The following is a 19311-nucleotide window of genomic DNA, read 5'->3' as shown; positions in this document are numbered from 1 at the left end:
AGGGACAAAACTCAAGAGAAAATATAGTTGACCCTTGAACAATGCAGGTTGGACCTACAAGTTCACTTATATGCACATTTTTTAAATGGATAAATATAGTACAGTACTGTGAATATATTTTCTCTTATGAATTCATTGACATTTTTAAGCTCTTTTGTAAGAATACGGTATTTAGTACATATAACATACAAAATATGTGTTAACTACTTATGTTATCTGTAAGGTTAACAGTAAGCTATTAGTTAGGTTTTGGGGGAGTCAAAAGTTTATGTGTGGATTTTTGACTGTGTGTTGGGGGACGAGCGGCATCCCTAACCCTTGCGTTGTTCAAGGCTCAACTGTAATGGGATCCAAACTGTGCAGATGGGCTAAGTTAATATTACCTGCTCAGATGGCCAAAGCCTTTACTAAGGATGTTTTATTTGCCTGCTCTAAGGATCCTTTCAGAACTGTTTTTCTAGTCATTTTGTCCTTAGAAGATTCTGCATCTCAACAAATGCATTTCTTCATCTCCCAGAGGTCTGTAATCCTGTTTTTTAAGGGTGCCCCTTAAGGTGGACTTATCTAAAATAAAGTTATGCCAGAATGGACATTACAATTCAAATTCTCCAAAAGGTCACCTATGTTTCTTTTTCTTTTTCTCCTTTTCTCTTTTTTATCTCTTTTTCTTCTCTTTTCTTTTTTTAAAGATTTATTTATTTGAGAGAGTGTCTATGCCTGGGGAAGGGGCAGAGGGAGATGGAGAAAAGCAGACTCTGAGCTCTGAACCCTGGTGAGGCTAGATCTCAGGATCCTGAGATCATGAACTCAGTCAAAATCAAGAGTCACATGCTTAACCAGCTGAGCCACCCAAGTGCCCCTCACCTATTTTTCAAGAAACACACAAGATGCTCGTCCAGAGGAACCAGGTAGAGCCTATCTTTCCTTTGGATTCCTTAAGGGGCCCTGTTTTCCAACAGCTGTTCTAAAATACCAGGAATCATGTGTTTTTCCACCTTTTGAACAGGATGGGTGACTTACTAGGAAGCTTCAAAAGTCAGAAACAAAAAGAGTACTCACTGGGCAGGGAGATGCCTTCATAAAAACAAAAAGAGATCCCAAATAAACCCAGAGAGCTCACAATACAAACAGGGGATTTTAATATACAGGAAAGATACATCCTGTCTCCGGGGTCAGCAAGAAAGCAATAAGCTCAATAGGTTTCGTGGGTTTGTCACCAACCAGTCTCCTTCTTTGACACATTTAATGTCAACCTTAAAACAGCCAGTTATTTTACTAGCAAAATGACTTTATTCAGGAATGGCAGAAGAATTGCAATTTGGGACAAGCAGACTATGGCAAACCAATGGCAAGTCCAAAGAGACAAAAGGAAGGTCAGCTTTTATTAGGTTTTAGGAGAAAAGTAGGGAGGACCGTTTTGAACAAAAGTTCATTGAAGAATAAGACCTTGAGGTTGTGGCATTTTCTCACTGGCTGCAAGAAAGGGTTAGTTCTTGTTGCTGGGGCTGAATGGGATCTTCCTTCTTTTTCTTAAAAGCAGAAGATAAAATTCCTGTGAAGATGTCTTACCTTGTCAAGGTAAGAATTCTCTTCCTTCTTCTGCTGTTTATGCAGGCTACAAGGAGTGTATGTGCATGAGAGCTCCCCCTGTCAAGGCATCTTGACTCCATTTTCAATCAGGTTTCCTTTACTCATTTTCACAGGGAATAAGCCTACCCAATGGGCACTAACCCCTTGAAGGCAGAGCTCCAGGTGGCTGGACGCCTTGGCAGGGCAGGGCTGAGAGGGCTGGCCAGGGTATCCTCTAATAAGAGACTCCTGGGAGCCCTGTCTTCTGGAAAACACTAGAATCCCATAGGCAGCAAGTCCAAATGGTAAGGACTGTCTTCAATTTGCAGCTACTGTCCCAGGGTGATGTTTGGGGGTGTTGCCTTCCACACTGAACTTACGCAGGTATTTGGGATCAAGACCCAGCTTCGTTGGCCTGCTGGGCCCTGACTTCTTGAGGCTGGCTGAAGGGCTTCCAACTCCAGGTGCCTTGACAGCACAGTTCAGGGTAGCTGGGAATCTGGAACTTGGCAAGAGTCAGGAGGGGCTGGGTCATGGGTGTGGGCTACTGAAGGTCAAGGCACCTGCCTAAACCCAAGGCCTAACCTCCACAAATGCCCATGTGGGGTCAAGGGCAGGCCACCCCAAAACATGCCACCTCAGCATATTGATTATTTTGAATTAAAGGTCCTTATAAAACAGCCAGGGCAAGAATAATACCCTCAACTCGCTTTGTCTCCACAAAGCAAAAAATAAATCTCCCATGTAAAATGTGCCTTCCCTTTACCAGGCGGTAAAGAGACATTGGTATCACCAGAGATGGAATTCAGAGCTAAGAAGTCTGTGTAAACACTTTGTTACTTTTACTAATTTTACTACTCACCTGATATTCTGTTAGAATTTCTTTAAATTCTAAAACTTGCAAATATAAGTTTTCTTTGTACTGTCAACTCATCACAGATGTATTATTTCTATGTCTGAAGGAAGCCCTGAAGCTGCCCGTCTTGGTGGTTTCCTTGGATCTCAATGTTAATATCAGGCCTCTCTGTGCATGGAATTAGACTTTTTCTCCTGTTAATCTGTGTCTTGTCAATTTAATTCTTAGATCACGGGGAAGACTCTTGAAAGGGAGAGCATAATTTTTCCTCAATAGCTGGCAGAATTGGCAGGGTAAAACACTCACTGGCTGGACGCTGCTGCAGCTGAGAGACGATGGGACATCTGACAGAAGCTGGCAGAAGGTAAGAATCCTCAACACCACATCACATACTGGGGCTCAGCCTGCACGGGCTAAATTCAGGTTAGCGGAGAAAATATTTGTGGAACTAGTTCCTCGGCTTTAAGGCCTCTGGTGACATTGGTAGAATTCTCTTGGCTTGAGAGATCCATTTCCATCCAGAGATGGCCACAGTTTTTCTTTGTCCTTGTCTTTTGTGTCATTTGTCATAAAAAGAATTACCGTAGAAAAGAACACAGACATGGGTCCAATCAGCCTGCTGTTTGAGTTGGTCTCACAGACTGGTGAGTTCACAGTTATCATCATACCTGCTGTGGGGCCTCTATGTAAAAGCCAGAGGAGATTTTTCCTTTTGTCTTGCTTTATGCCCTAAGAGCTTTGGTTTGTGGCTAGTGAGAATATTCTCTCTGGTCTCCATACCCCAAGGGTTATCGGGGTGCATCTTGGTGTCAAGTCGAGTGGGGTTCTGAGACTCACACTTAAAAGCAGTACTCTCATTGTTTGCCCATGCCAACTCTCAAGGGAATTTGTTATAAGAGGTCCCAGCCCATAAGGGACGTTTGTCATCATAACCTCCGTTAGTGCTGGAAAAATCTCATTACACTAGTGTCTTCCCCATGTCACAGATTAGTGGGACTATGACTAGAGAGGTCTCACAGTTTTGTAGGAGACTGAACATACTGTTTTCTCTACACCATCTTTACTGCCTGTGCAAAGAAGGCCTTTGCTGTCTTAGATTATTTGGGGGAGTAAAATTTTGGGTCATGGGGGACACATCATTTGTTCCCTCTACAGGGATGCCTCTCGTGTCAATGGTCTGAGCCTGGAAAGTTGCCTCTGTGTCTTCCCATAAAAGTGCTTATTGGTTTGAGTTACTATTGAGATTAATAAAATCCTATTCATCATTGCCAGATGATGGATCCTTTACATTGGCTATATTTGAAAGGAAAAAAATTCTTTATAGAAAGTTTTCAATTGTCTTACTCTTATACTGGCTAGTTTTGGGGACTCTGTTGGAGATATTAAAAAAAAAACAAAAAAGGCTGAAGACAAAAATTAGTGTTTATATCCAATATAAATTCCCCTTCTCAAAATCTGGCCCCACTTGCGTATTTTAATTTCCCTTTCCCAACAGGCTGTACAGAGAGTACTCTGACCTAATCTCTAAGTTCAAAGTATATAGGTTACTCATGTAAATGCTGAAAAGCAAGGAATAAATTTAACAAAAGCACCCAAGACTGGCAGTAAGGCTTGATTTGCTCCTACTTTCAAGGGCTCTGTAATTTTCTTTTCATTTCTTTCTTTTTTTTTTTTTGCTTATGTGGAGCCGCATGTGAGTCTTACTTAGCACAACAGCCTCTTGACCAATCATGTCATCCTTAATGGCAAGGTCTTACTCTCTTTTGTGGCAGAGTAATATTCCATTGTAAATACATACCACATCTTCCTATCTATTCCTTTATTGATGGATATTTAAATTGCTTCCATATCTTGGATATGGCAATAATCCTAGGAATGCACATATCTTCTTGATGTCATGTTTTCCATGCCTATGACTAAATACCCAGGAGTGGAATCACTGGATCCTTTGGTATGTACCTTTTCACTTTGTGCAGAATCACCATAGTCTTTTCCACTACACTTGCACCAGTTTACATACCTGCCAGGAGAGAACAAGGGTTCCCTTGTGGATATCATTGCAAACACTTTCTATTTGTTGTATGTTTGGTCCTATCCAGTGTGCCTGGTGTGAGGTAGTATTTCCTGGGGTTTCCTAGTGGGTCTTCTTAATGATATCTGATGTTGAACATCCCTTCCTAGGTCTGTTGGCGAGCCAAATCTCTCCTTTGGGGGGGCAGGGAAGAATACTATGCCCAATTATTCACAAAGTATTTGGGGTTTTTTTGGTGTTGAGTTGTACTAGCATGTTATACAGTTTGGATATTAACTCCCTATGGCATATATCAGTTGTAAACCACTTCTGCTGTTCAACAGGGTGCCTTTCATTTCATTGATGTTTTCCTTTGTTGGGCAAAACCTTTTCATGCCAGTGTACTCTTGATAGTTTATGTTTGCTTTGGTTTCTCTTGTCTGGGGAGACCTATCTAGAAAACCATTGCTCTGGCTGTGTGCAAGAGATTATTGCCTACATCTACTTGAGTGAGTTTGATGGTTTCAGGGGTCACCTTCAGGTCTCCTTTCCACTTTGGGTTTGTTCTTGCACGTGGTGTAAGAACATTGTCCACTGTCCTTCTTTTGCGTGCAGCTGTCCAGTTGCCCCAGCACCACATAGTGAACATGCTGTCTTTCCCCCTTGTCTATTCTTGTCAATTTTGTCCTAGACTAATGGACAATATAACGGTGGGTTTATTTCTGGGCTTTCTAGGTGGTTGGTTACATGTATCTACATGCCTACTTGTTTGTGCCAGAACCACTCTTCTGGTTATGTACAGATTTTTAGCATATCAGGAAATCAGGGACTGTGATAGCTCCCTCTGTGTTCTTCCTCCTCAAGATTGCTTTGGCTTTCTGGGGACTTTGGTGATTTCATGCTCATTTTAGGATTATTTATTCTAGTTCTTCAGAAAACACGATTGTTCTTTTAATAGGGATCACATTAAATCTGTCAATTGCTTTGGGTAGAGCAGACATTTTGACACTATTAGTTCTTCCACTGTGGGTATTCTCTCTCCATCGATTTGTGCTATCTTCAATTTCTTTCATCTGTGTTTTATGGTTTTCAGAGTAGAGTTCTTTCACTTTCTTGGTTATACTTCTGCCTTTTTTGGTGTTTGGGTTTTTTTTGGTTCTAATGTAAATGGGATTGTTTTCTTTCTCTTTTTCCTACCTCCTTATTCTTGTGTAGAAATGCAATGAATTTGTGTGTGTTAATTTTGTATTCTGCATTTTTATTGAATTCACATATCAGTTTAAAGAGTTTTTTTGGTGAAGTCTTCGGATTTTCTGTATATAATATCATGTCTTTTTAAATATAACTCTTCTCATTTTTACTTTCTATGTCTTTTATTTCTTGTCTGATTGCCATTGCCAGAACTTCCAGCAATCTGTTGAGAAAAAAATTGATGAGTGTGAACATCTTTGTCTATTTCTGATTATTTCAGTTCTGTTCTACTGAGAGCAATATCATGTGTGGTTTTGCATGTTTTCTCCAGTATGGTAAGGTGTGTTTCTTCTAAACCTACTTTTAGAGTTTTTATCACGAGCCAAGTGTTGAATTTTGTTAAATGTTTTTTTTTTGTATCAGTTGTAGTGAACCTGTGCATTTTATCCTTCCACTTTTATGTTTTGCATCACATTGAATGATTTGCAATATTGTACTCTCTTTGCATCCCTTTAATAAATCCCCCTTGTTCTTTCTTTCTTTCTTTTTTTTTTTTTTAAAGATTTTATTTATTTATGTGACAGAGATAGAGACAGCCATCGAGAGAGGGAACACAAGCAGGGGGAGTGGGAGAGGAAGAAGCAGGCTCCCAGGAGGAGCCTGATGTGGGACTCGATCCCGGAACGCCGGGATCACGCCCTGAGCCGAAGGCAGACGCGTAACGACTGCGCTACCCAGGCGCCCCCCCTTTGTTCTTTCTAATGATTCTTCGAACGTATTGTCGAGTTTGTTTTGGTGGGGATTTTTCCGTCTCTGTTCATCAGGGATATTGGTCTGAAGTTTTCTGTTTCTGTAGTATAGAAACAGAAAAACTTTGTGTGTTTTTTTGGTCTTTGTAAACAAAATTTTGGTCTAATTTTGCTCAAGGTGATTTTGATCTCTGGAGTGAATTTGGGAGTTGTCCTTTGGCTTCTATGTTATATACTGATTTAAGAGTTAGGTATTGATCTTTTTTAATTTAATTTTTTAAATTAACATTTGGTTAACATTAATGTTAAATTAGCTTCAAGTGAACAACACAGTGATGTAACTCTTGACATTATACAGTGCTCACGACAAGTGCATCTGTCATCACAGAAAGCTATTTCAGTACCATTGACTATATTGCCTATGTTTTAATTTTCATGACTTTTTATATCATAATGGAAGTTTTTACCTCACATTTTCTTCACCCATTGTTGCCTTCTCACTTTCCTCATCTCCGTCCACCACCAGATCTTTGTGTTTATGAGTTTCCTTCTTTTTGTTTGCTTTCTTGTCCATTTGTTTTGATGTTGAGATCCCACATATAGGTAAAATCATATGGTATTACTCTTTGATTTATTTCACTTAGCCTAATACCCTATAATTCCATCCACATTGTAACAAATGGGACATTCTCATTCTCTTTTATGGCTAAGTTACATTCCTGTGTGTGTGTGTGTGTATATATATATACATATACATAAAACATCTTCCTCATCCATTTGTCTATGGATGGACACTTATATAGCTTCCATGTGTTAGCTATTGTAAACAAGATGGCGATAAACATAGACATGCCTATATCTTTTTGAATGTATGTTTTTGTTTTCTTTGTGTGAATACCTAGGAGTGGAGTTGCTAAAACATGGTATTTCTCTTTTTAAGGTTTTGGGGGAGCCACCATACATTTTTCACAGAGTTTCATAATGTACATTCCTATTAAATGTGTATGAGGCTTCCCTTTTTACACATCCTGGCTGGCACTTGTTATTTCTTTTTGATCCTAGCCAGTGTTACTGGTGTGTGATTACACCTGATTTTGGTTTCATTTTGCATTCCCTTGATGATTAATGATGTTGAGTATCTTTGCATGTTTCTGTTGTCCAGTTGGATAAGTTCCTTGGAATAACGCCTATTCAGGTCTTTGGCCATTTTTTAATTTTAGTGTTCAGTGTTTTGTGTTGAGTTGTATAATTTCTTTACAGATTTAGAATACTAAGATTCTCTGATATATCATTTGCAAATATGTTTTGTCATTCAGTAAGTTGCCTTTTGTATTGTTGATGGTATCATTTGCTGTGTAAAAGGTGTTTCGGTCTTTCTTTTTTTGAGCAGACTTTTTTTTTTTCTTTTGTTTCTTTTGCCTAAAGAGACATGTAGAAAAATGTTGCTAAGGCCAGTGTCCACGGAATTACTATCTATGTTTTCTTTTAGGAGTTTAATGACTCCAGGTCTCATATTTAGGTCTTTAATCCATTTTGTGCTTATATTTGTTTATGATATAAAAAATGGTTCCATTTGATTTTTTNTTTTTTTTTTTTTTTTTTTTTTTTTTGCCTATAGCTTTCTAGTCTTCCTTGCACAATTTATTTAAGAGACTATCTTTTTTCCATTGGCTATTCATACCTCCTTTGTCGTAGGTTAACTGATCTTATAGTTGTGGGTTTATTTCTATGCTTCCTCCCCTGTTCCATTGTTCTATGTGTCTGTGTTCCAGTACCACAAACTTTCGATGGCTCTACATTTTTCATACATTTTGAAATCAGTGATTGTGTCACCTCCAACTCTGTTTTGCTTAAAACTGCTTTGGCTCTTCAGAGTGTTTTGCAATTTCCACACACATTTGTAATTCATTTATTCTAGTTCTTTGAAAAATACTACTGTAATTTTGATAGAGATTGCATTGAATCTGTAGTTTGCTTTTTGTAGTGTGGAATTTTAAAATTGTTGTTCTTGTCAACTATGGGCATGTTATATATATCTCCATTTGTTGTGCTCTCTTGAATTTCTTTAATCAGTGTTTTATAGTTTTCAGAGTAGAAACTTCTGTGGTTAAGTTCATTTCTAGGTATTTTTGTCTTTTTGGTGCAATTGTAATCTTTGTGTGTATGCAATTTCTGTTTTCCCTGCTTTGTTCTTAGTGTATTTTGAAATACAGTTGATTTATGTATATGAATTTTGTATCCTGCAACTTATGCATTTGTTCATTCTCAGTTTTTTGGTGGAGTCTTTAGTGTTTTATATATATATATATATATATATATATATATATATATATATAAATTATTGTGTCTATTGCAAATATGACAGCTTTACTTCTTTCTTACAAGTCTAGATTTTTTAATTTATTGTATGATTGTTGTGGATAAGTGTTCCAGTACTCTACTGAATTAAAATGGTGAGTGTGGATATACTTGTCTTGTTTCTGATTACAGAGAAAAAACTTTCAGCTTTTCTTCATTCAGTATTATGTTAGTTTTGTGTTTTTCTTATATGGTCTTTATTGAGTTATGTTTCTTTATGCCCACTTTTTTGAAAATTTTTATCTTGAACAAATGTTGAATTTTGTCAAATATTTTTGTGCATTTTGTGAGATGACCTTACAGTTTTTATCCTTGCTTTTGTGTTAATGTGTTGTATTAGATTGATTGATTTGGAATATTGAATCTCTTTTGTGTCCTGGTAATTTATATCATTTGATCATGGTGAATCATTTCTTTAATATGGTTTTGAATTCAGTTCGGTAATAATAGTTGCTTGGTAATATATTTACATCCGTGGTCATTAGGGGTATTAGCCTGAGGTTCTCTTTTTCTACAGTGTGTTTGTCTTGTTTAGGTATTAGGGCAATGTTCACCTTGCAGAATGAATTTAAAACTTTGCTTCCTCTTCTGGTTTTGTTGTTGTTGTTGCTGTTGTTTTAATAGCTTGATGAAAGTATGTTGGGTACATATATATTTACAATTTTTATGTTCCCTTGTTTTATTGATCATTTTATCATTATGCAATACCTTTCTTTGTCTTTTGTTATAGTCTTTATTTTAATGTCTGTTTTGTCCAATAAAGTATTGTTACCCTAGATTTTTTTCTTCTATTTGCATGAAATATTGTTTTCCATGCCTTCACTTCCATACTGAATGTGTTTTAGGTTGGAAATGAGTCCCTTGTAGACAGCATATAGATGGGTCTCATTTTTTTTATCCATTCAGTTACCCTATTTCTTTTGATTGGAATATTTAGTCCATTTATTTTTAATGTAATTATGGATATGTATGTATTTATTGCCATTTCAGGAATTATTTTCTAAATTGTTTTTGTAGTTCCTTTCTGTTCCTTTTCTTGCTCTCCGTTTTGTGGTTTGATGGCTTTAGTGTTATGCTTTGATTCCTTTCTTTTTATTTTTCTGTGTGTCTATTATAGCCTTTTGATTTGTGGTTACCCTAAATAACATTGCATGTATATAGCAGTCTATATTAAGTTGATGTTGCTTAAGTTCAAACACAAACAAAAAGCACTAAATTTTGACTATCCCCTCAATATGTCATGTAAATGAGATATTTTACATCCTTTTATTTTGTGTATCCCTTATCTAATTTTAGTACGTATAATTGATTTTACTACTTTTGTCTTTTAACCTCCAAAATGGCTTTATAAGTAATTAACCTACCACCTTTACTATATGTTTGTTTTTACCAGTGATTTTTTTTTCCTTTCATAATTCTCATTCTTCTATGGCCTTTTCTTTCCCCTTCAAGAATTCCTTTTAACATTTCTTATAAGCCTTGTTTAGTGATGATGAATGCCTTTAACTTTTGTTTGAGAAACACCATATCTTTCCTTCAAATCTGAGTGATAAATTTGGGGATAGAGTATTCTTAGTTGTAGTTTGTTTTTATTTTCCTTTCAGCACTTTGAATATATCATGCCACTCCATTCTGGCCCACAAAGTTTATGCTGAAAAATAGCCCTATGAGGTTTCACTCATATCACTTGTATGTTAATGTTTGCTTCTCTCTTGCTGCTTTTAAGATTCTCTCTTTGTCATTAATTTTTGCCACTTTAATTATGCATCTTGCTGTGGACTTCTTTGGGTTCATCTTGTTCAGGGCTCTCTCTGCTTCCTAGACCTGGATGTATGTTTCTTTTCCCAGATTAAGAATGTTTTCAGTTATGACTTCTTCAAACAAGTTTTCTGCCCACTTTTTTCTTCTCCTTTTGGGATCCCTATAACATAAGTGTTATTATGCTTAATAATGTTAAAGAGGTCCTCAACCTAGTTTCATTTATTATAATTTCTCTTTTTGCTGTTCAGCTTGGTTGTTTCCATTACCCTGATTTCCAGATTAATGATCCATTCTTCTTCATCTTCTAATCTGTATTTGATTCCCTCTAGTTAAATTTTCATTTATTGTTTAGCTCTAACTGGTCCTTTTAAAATATTTTTTATCTCTTTGTTGAAGTTCTCAGAGTTCATCCACTCTTTTCTCAGTCCAGGGAGTATCTTTATGACCATGACTTCAATCTCTTTATCAGATGTATTATTATCTCATTTTGTTTCACTCTTTTTCTATAGAATTGTTTTGTTCTTTCATTTGAGAGATCTTTGTTTCCTCATTTTCTCTGTGTTTGTTTTTATTGATTAGGTAGACCAGCTATTTCTCCTGGTCTTGACAGTGATGACCATGTGTAGAGAAGTTTCTCTGGTGCCCTGTAGTGCAGTTCCCCTACTCACCAGAATCAGGTGCCCCAGGGGTATTCCCTGCGTGGACTGCATGCACCCTTCTGTGTGGCTGTGCTGTGATTGCTGTGGGCATGCTAGTGGATGGGGCTTGCCTTCAGCCCGGCTAGCTATAATGACCCAATTTACTTACTCCAGGTGCTGTGGCAGGGTTTGCTCCCTGTGCCGAGAGAGACCCAGCTGCAGCCACTGTGGGATCTGTCTGGTGGGGCTCGTACTCAGCCTGTCTGTAATTAGCCTCTACAACAGCTGCAGGTATAGCAATGGGCAGGGCTTCATCCCTGCACAGTCAACAAAGAGGCCCAGCTGCTGGAACTGCGAGTGTCCTGGTGTGTGGGGTTATCTCTTCTGCCTCAGAGCAGAAATCCCTGTGGAGGGGCCCTGGTCCCAGCCAGAGCTACCTGCCAGGTGTGGCCTGGCAGGAGCTGATTTGAAGAGGTGTATTTTCTAGGACCTCATAAAATGTTTAGGCGAGCCTTTCCATTGGTTGGTGCGTGTTCTCAGACAATGGGAACTCCATAGTGTAAAGCCCGCTCAGGTAAACCTTGGGGTTCTGTGGTGTTTCAGTCCGCACTGCTGCTGCAAACTCTCTTGAGTATAGGTGCTCCCGTTTATATTTGGAGTCCTCCTTCGCTGGGGCCCACGTTTAAACATTCTGACAGCATTTTTCAGATAAATAAGGCTGCGTCTTGGTCTTCCTATCCATCTGAATTCCCTGCTCTTCCTCTTTATTTCATAAACGTGTTTTAGTATTATCCCCACTAGGTAGTAGGGCTGTAGCCAATATCCAGATAGTCCTAGCAGTTTGAGCTGCTGCTTCTGTGGTAGGAGTTGGTACACGGTCTGTATTGTGACTGGACGTGCTGTTTTTATGCCTTCAGAGAACCAACTTTGCCTAGAACTCTTACTGTAGCCTGGGGTCTTTGTACCTCACCTCATCAATTTTCCATTTTCTGAGCATAAGGAATTCGGTTACCTCTATTTTGACCCTACTCAGTTTTCCCTAGTTATCACCACAAATTAGGATGTCCTCAATATATAGGGAATACTGGTTTTTGTGTGTGTTTTCATCAAAGGCCTAGATGTCTTGTGTGGGAAGGTTGTGGGCCGTTACTAAGGTGCTAAGGTGTCCTTGTGGTAGCCCAGCAAACTGATCTCCTCTGCCTTCCCATGGAAATGCAGTCCGGGGTTGGCTCTCCTCATCAACTGGAATAGCAAAGAACATGTCACAGAAGTCTCACCGTGTCGTAAAGTCTGGATCCAGTGGTGATATTGGTTATGATGGTGCCTATAACCCAGAGTGCTCCCTCAGTTTGGGGAGCGTGCTTAAGTTCCTATAATCCACTGTAAACCGGTGTGGTGTGTCTGGCTGTTTGACAGACCAGATTGGGTCACTATGTGACAAAATAGTAGGCACATTAATTTGTTCCTTTAGGAATTCCTGAAGGTTTTCCTGATTTTGAGGATGTTCTATTACATCCATGCCAGGCATGTTCTCTGTAGTGGGAAACTATAAGGCATTTAACCTCAATGGGTGGTCTATCATCTCTTGTTAGAATCTCCATATCCATGTCCCTGGGGTTAATTTTCCTCCTAAACCTTCCATTAGTTCCTTCTGGTGGTTAAGTCTTTTGTAGATTAGTGGGCTAGCCTTGGATCACTGTTATGAGCCCTACATCTAACAACAGGGCAGTGTATGTAGTGTTTTTATTTACAGAGGGGTTTCTAGTGATATGGCCAGCTTAACCTATGCACCACTGTCTCCAGGATGGGCCAGGAGGGCTCAGGGGTGTGTTCTGCTTTAGCCCTCAGTGACTTGTCTAGTAATGAGATTAGGTTTTATAAAGGCGTTGGTATTGAGAGTAAATGGGTTAATGGGTCTATGTGTTTGTTTTCCGTAGGTCTCTTTAAAATGTTGCTTGTTTCCATTTCTCTGCCACTGTTGTGGTTTCTGGGGTGTCTACTTGGGTTTCCATCTTTATAATTTTGTTACAGTGAGGTGGTCTAAATGGTTTATGTGGCCAAAGTGCTTTGGAGATTTGGGTCTTTATGGTCTCTTTTGATGGGGTCTGTTTATATTTGGTGTAGGCCTGTTTTGTCTCTATACATGAGTGTTAAAGATACAGCTTTTATCTTGACTTAGTTCCTCAGCTGTTCTTAGCAAGTCAATCAGTTCTCCAGTGTTTCTGGCACCTGCAAATACTGTAAATAACGCTTTCTGGCCCGTGGGGGTGCAGCTTTTAGGATGACTTTCTAAATTCGTTCTGTTGCTCCTGCATGGAGCAGTGAGGGTGTCTGTCCTCTATTATAAACTGTAGTCCATGACCCTATTTCATTATTGTCTTAGCTTCCCATGCTGTTTTCCAAAGAGATGTCTGAAGGAGTAATACCTTACCTGTAGGCCATCTTAATCTTTCGGTGGCTGCTACCCAGCCAAACAAAAACTCTTGTAAATTAGTAATATTTTCTCCAAATGCTTGAAGGTTTTGATTAAATTTACCATCAGTAGTAATGGGCCCAAGTTGCACAATCTCTGCTCCTGTAAGGATTAGGCGTTGTCTTCCTTTGGACTCTAACTTGCCTAGCCACTGGATTTCTGGGTCCAGATCTGTTTATTGGAGTTCCACTTTAGTGTTTGTCATTTCTTACCTGTTACAATCTCTCCCTTCTGGTTGGTTCCATAGTATTTGTTGTCATTTTGTGTATTTTCTGGGGCCTAGCCTCTAGTAAGTGAGTTACCAGGGTGAGAAGGGTTAAAGTATTCATTGTCCTTAAGGTGTGGATTGGAGCGCTTAGGAACAAAAGGGTCTGGGTTTCTTTCTACTCTGGAGATTACTTTTTGTGAGAGTACTTTTCTGTCTATTGGCTTGTTACTTCGTGCTTCTAATAAGCACACTGAAAAAAAAATATTGCTTTTTTAGAATACAGGATACGTTATCCTGCACTGCACTGGTGATCAGTCCAACATCTGGAGTTTCCTTAATTATACGTTTGTCTGGACTAAGTCTCAATAGGTCTCCAGGGTTCCTCAGAAGATAATTTAAAATCCATTGTACCCCTAAACCACCTTTTGAGTAATTTTGGTAGGGTTAGTGAGTGAGGCACATTTGCTACTGCCCTCCTGTATTTCTGTTTAGAGGTCAATAACATTTTATTATAGAGAGACATCATAGAGCATTCCAAGTGGTTTATAATATGGTAAAGCAGTATTAGTTGTTGTGGCCAGGATTAGGATCCATACTATAACAGTTCCATAAATTTTGTCTATTCAATGGCTATTTGTTATTTCAGTAGATTGCCATAGGTATTGAACAGTTTATTAAAAGTTTGTCAATCCAGTTTGGGCTGTACCATATTTTGGTCAATAGTGTAATTTGTCAACCTGCATTTCAAATTTGGCACAGAGTAGGATCTGGCCTAGAGTACCAACCAGTGTTAATTGTTATTTTGGGGAGTGGGTTGCCAATTCTGTTGTTTTGTTTTGGTAGGCTAACTGATGCTCAGAGACTGAGTTTGTCTTTGCCAACAATTTATTTAACACAGGTTTACTGTGGAATTTCACAAGCTAAACGCATACAAGTTAATGTCTTTCAATAAACCAATGAGGAAATTACAGGCTCCAACGATAGATGAATCAAACTATTGTTCTAGGCAAGGGGAGATGAAAGGAATAAAGTCCAAATTTAGTTGAGCTGTACCTTTATAGGAGATGGTACTTGGGAGAGGTGGCTTAGCCAATTGAGAGCTGACGTCCAGCTGCCAGGGTAAAGAAGTCCCTTGTAGCTCGCGCCTAGCGCTAGGGAACACCAGTGCTGACAGTGATGGGCAAGCTACTGCATGGCTATCAACACGGCTGGTGAAGCGGTGGCCTTTACCTTTGCAAGAGCTAATTATCCCAAGGTCTTCAGAGAGCTATTTTAGATCGGCAAAGTGAAGCCTTGTCCAGACCGAGCACTCTGGATTAGTCCTCACGCTCTCTCAGTATTTACAGTCTTCATGTCTCCTTGCCACAGTTGCTTCTTCAGCTATGAAGGGGGCCCCTCAGCAGCTGAGCTACTAGTTGTGAGAATGGATGAGATGATTCCTGACCAACTTACTTCATTCTTATATGAAGATAACTCTACTTTGAAAAATACTTTTTTTCTTTTTCATAGACAAGTACACTTAAAATTAGATCAAACTAATACACAACACAGGCAAACCTGGAGGGATCTGGACTGTCTTGCCAGGATGGGTCTAGTCTGGCTGGCCAGGGTATCCTTCACTAAGAGACACCTGGGGGATCTTGATTGCTGGGAAGCCCAGGACCCCACTGGCACCCAGTCCAAATGGGACTGCCACCAGCTTAAAGTTGCTGCCACAGAAAGATTTTCAGGAGTAGGTTTCCTTTGCTCTAGAGGCTATGCAAGTGGTTGGGGACTAGCCTAGCTCTACAGCCCTGGAGGGCCTTGGCTCCCCCAGCCTGGCTGAGCAGGTGTGTGCTGGGCATGTACCAGTCACGCATGTCCAGGAAACCAGGGACCTGGAACTGGACAATGTCAGGTGAATACAGGTCTCAGGAGTGGGCTCTTAGGGGTCCATAGCATCTGCCTAATTCCAAGCCCTTACTTAAACAAATGAGCATAATAACCTTGAAGGCATCACTGAAGAAAACTGGACTGCCTTCTAGAACAGAGCCAATAATCAAGGGCCCAGGTGTTTCTAATTAGAGGATGCCTTATCAGTCAGCCAGGCCCCACCCTGGTAGGTAGTCCAGTTTTTCCTATCTCTGACATATACATTTGTGTGTGTTAAATTCTGGATTGAGCTAGAATCCTTGTACCGCTAAGGGCCTGTTCCTGTGCTCCAGCCTCTCTTGACGCTTGTGCTTTAACAGGTCTCTGGCTACCCTGAGCTTTGCCCCCAGCATATGCACCGTTTCAGATGCCCTTGGGCAGCCAAGGACCTCCAGGCTTATAAGCTCAGGTTGTTTGAAAAGAACTGCATAGACTCCAGGGAAGTGAGAACTCACCCCCCAAAATCTTTCTGAGGCAACGTTTGAACCGGCTGCCTGATGGGGTCCCAGGATTACCAGTATTGAAGGCTCTGAGGTATCTCTTGGTGGAGAATATCTAGGCCAACACACCCAGCCCAGTCACAGCAAGGCAGTCCATACTCCTGCAGCTTTACCTTCAGGAAAGGTAGGTTTTGTGTGCATTTGTGTAGGTTAGGGCTTGGGATTAGGCAGATGAGTTATACCCCCAAAAGCCCAGTCCTGTGACCTGGGCTGTCCCAACACTTGCTCTCTGGTAGGTCCTTGGTCTCCTTGATCTGCATGGCCAATGCACGTGCAGTACGTGCCCTCCAGGGCTAGGGGACTTAGGCCATCCCCATATGCCTGCACAGCCTCCAGGGTGGGACGCCAACCCCTTGAAAATCTTTGTGAGACAGCAGCTTGAAACTGGTGACAGTCAATCCCCATTTGGTCTAGCTGCCTGACAGAGTTCCAGGTTTACCAGTATAGGGGCCCGGGGAGGGGTGCTCCGCATTATTTCCACAATAGCGTATTAATTATTTTGAATTAAAGTTACTTAAGAAATGGCCAGTGCAGTAAGAACACACCTACACTCCTTTGTCTCCAGAAAGCAAGAAATAAATACATCACTGTGCTGTGTGAAAGGTACCTTTCCTGCACCAGGAGGCAGGGGAATCTTTTTCTTTTCCAACAGTCTATGTAGTGACCAGCTTGCCTGGTGGCACACTGCTCGTTGATGAGCGTTCCGGGTCTCTGTCTGCGGAGTCTAACGGAGTGAGAGCCCTTTTTGTCTTCTGAATTTGTATTAGCTATTTCTTTAGGTGTCATGACTCTGTTAAATTTGATGGAGTGCTCTCTCCAGTCACTGCCGTCTGGAGGGTGCCCTCGCTATGGTGTGCCGTGGTGGCCAAAGAGACGCTTTCTGGGCCTGAAGGTACAAGCAGCACTGTCTTTGTCTAGCTGTGCTCAGGGGAGTTTCTCGTAAGAGGTCCCCGCACAAAAGGGAACTTTGTAGTCCCAGCCTTCGTTGCTGCAGCGGTGCCTGCCTGGTGTCACAGATCAGTGAATGGGTGACTGGAGGCGTCTCCCGTATTTACGGGAGACCAGAGATACGCTTCATTACCCTATCCTTATAACCCATGCAATGAGGGCTTTTGCTGTCTTAGATTATTTTGGGGAGAAAAATTTTGGATCATGAGGGCTCATCATCTGTGTCCTCTCCAGAAACACACCGTGTCCATGGTCTAAGCCTGGAAAGTTTCCACTGGGTCTTTCCATAAAAAGGCTTATTTGAGTTGCTATTGAGACTTAAGATTCTATTCATGAATGGCCAAATGATGGGTCCTTTAAATTAGCTATATTTGAAGGAAAAAATTCTTTATGGAGAGTTGGGTTTTTTTTTTTAAGATTTTATTTATTTATTTGAGAGAGCAAGAGAGAGTGTGAGCATAAGCAGGGGGGAGGGGCAGAGGGAGAAGCAGACTTCCCGCTGAGCAGGGAGACCTGCACAGGACTTGATCCCGGACCCCAGGATCATGATCCTTGAGATCATGACCTGAGCGGAAGGCAGACACTTAACTGATTGAGCCACCCAGGTGCCCATTTTTATGGAGAGTTCTTAATTGTCTTATTGTAACCAAACTCAAGTTCATGTGCCCGATGTGCATCAAAGTTGATCACTGAGGCATTGAGCATGCAGCAACAGTTTAATTTGAAAGGCTGCCAAATGAGAAGATGGGAGAACAGCTTCAAAACCATCTCTCTGAGAGGAAGACTCGGGGATTTTTTTTTTTTTAAAGGAAAGCAAAAAAGAGTCTGGGCAAACGGGAGAGGAGCTATGCTAGTCAAAATCAGATAAAGCAACCAAGTCAAGGAGGGTTAATTTCATTTTGTTGTGCTCAAAGAGGAGGTCAGTGGTCCTGAAGGGTTCTGGCTTGAGTTCCTGCAAAACAACTAAATTAACACAGTTGTCATGGCATCAGGTAAGAATACTAAGGACAGACAGCATTCCAAGAACAAGCAGATCTTTGCTTATCTGCCTGGTTAACTCCTTGGTTACCAGTCTTATTATTAGTATAATGGCTAGCCTTAGGGACTTTCTTGACAAGATGCAAAAACAGAAATTAGATGGACTTAGACAAAAATTAATGTCCACATCCAGAGTAAATTCTCCTCCTCAAAATCTGGCCTGTTTTAACTTGCGTTTCCTCACAGAGAGCTGTCTGGCCTAATCTATAGGCCCTAAATACACAGGTTACTCCTGTAAATGCTTAAAAGCCAGGAAGAAAATTTAGCAGAACCTGTTCCTCACATTTTGCCCCTACTTTTCAGGGCTCTGTAATCAGGGTCTGTCAGATTCAGACATTTTTTTTTTAAGATTTTATTTATTTGTTTATTTGTTTGTTTATTTATTTATTTATTTATTTATTTATTTATTTATATTTGAGAGAGAGCATGAAAGAGAGTGAACATGAGGGGTGGGGCAAAGGGGCAGAGAGAGTGGGAGAAGGAGAAGCAAAATCCCTGTCCAGCAGGGAGCCCTATGTGGGACTCTATCCCAGGGCCCCGGGATCATGACCTGAGCCCAAGGCAGACACTTAACCTACTAAGTCACCCAGCTGCCCCAGCTTCAGACATTTTTATGCAATGTGTTTAGTAGATGTATCCTATACCCCTCACTGAAAAACAAAAATTATGCCCTGGACAGCAACAGATCTTTAAAATTATAAGACCATTTTACCTCCACTTTAAGAAGATCCTACCAAATTTAGAGAGAAATTAGATTACTAACTATTCACAGCCCCTCCCTCACAAAGGAAACAGATGACCAAAATTTCTCCTAGGCCCTCCTACACTAATCAGGTAAAGACCAATATTCAGGGGCTGATAGAAGCGTGGTTGAATTTTATACTCAGAAGGCTTTTGTTAAAACGCTTTATACAGACTTTGCAAAGACATAAATCTTTTGATTCCAATTTTAGTTAGAAATTTCCAGATATAAAGTAGCAAACTAAATTAGAAAATGGGTCAGGGGGCGCCTGGGTGGCACAGCGGTTAAGCGTCTGCCTTCGGCTCAGGGCGTGATCCCGGCGTTATGGGATCGAGCCCCACATCAGGCTCCTCTGCTA

The 19311-nt window shown here is 40.3% G+C and overlaps 1 long non-coding RNA gene across 6 annotated transcripts in view; it reads left to right on the top strand.

Moving 5' to 3' along the window:
• The window catches only part of LOC109490110, a 52430-nt gene that overhangs the window by 20507 nt on the left and 12612 nt on the right, over window positions 1-19311 (top strand). For 4 of the 6 annotated variants that reach the window (XR_004626472.1, XR_004626471.1, XR_004626470.1 and 1 more), the window contains one exon: window positions 2654-2789. This is a non-coding gene — a long non-coding RNA (uncharacterized LOC109490110). Of the gene's footprint in view, window positions 1-1540; window positions 1579-2653; window positions 2790-19311 lie in introns of all 6 variants that reach the window. The other 2 variants (XR_004626474.1, XR_004626473.1) reach the window with 1 other exon arrangement.

Source organism: Ailuropoda melanoleuca, chromosome 1 (genome assembly GCF_002007445.2).
Source record: "Ailuropoda melanoleuca isolate Jingjing chromosome 1, ASM200744v2, whole genome shotgun sequence".
Classification (NCBI taxonomy): Eukaryota; Metazoa; Chordata; class Mammalia; order Carnivora; family Ursidae; genus Ailuropoda; species Ailuropoda melanoleuca.
Note: the sequence above shows the minus strand (reverse complement) of the source record. Positions and strands in the feature narration are given on the sequence as shown.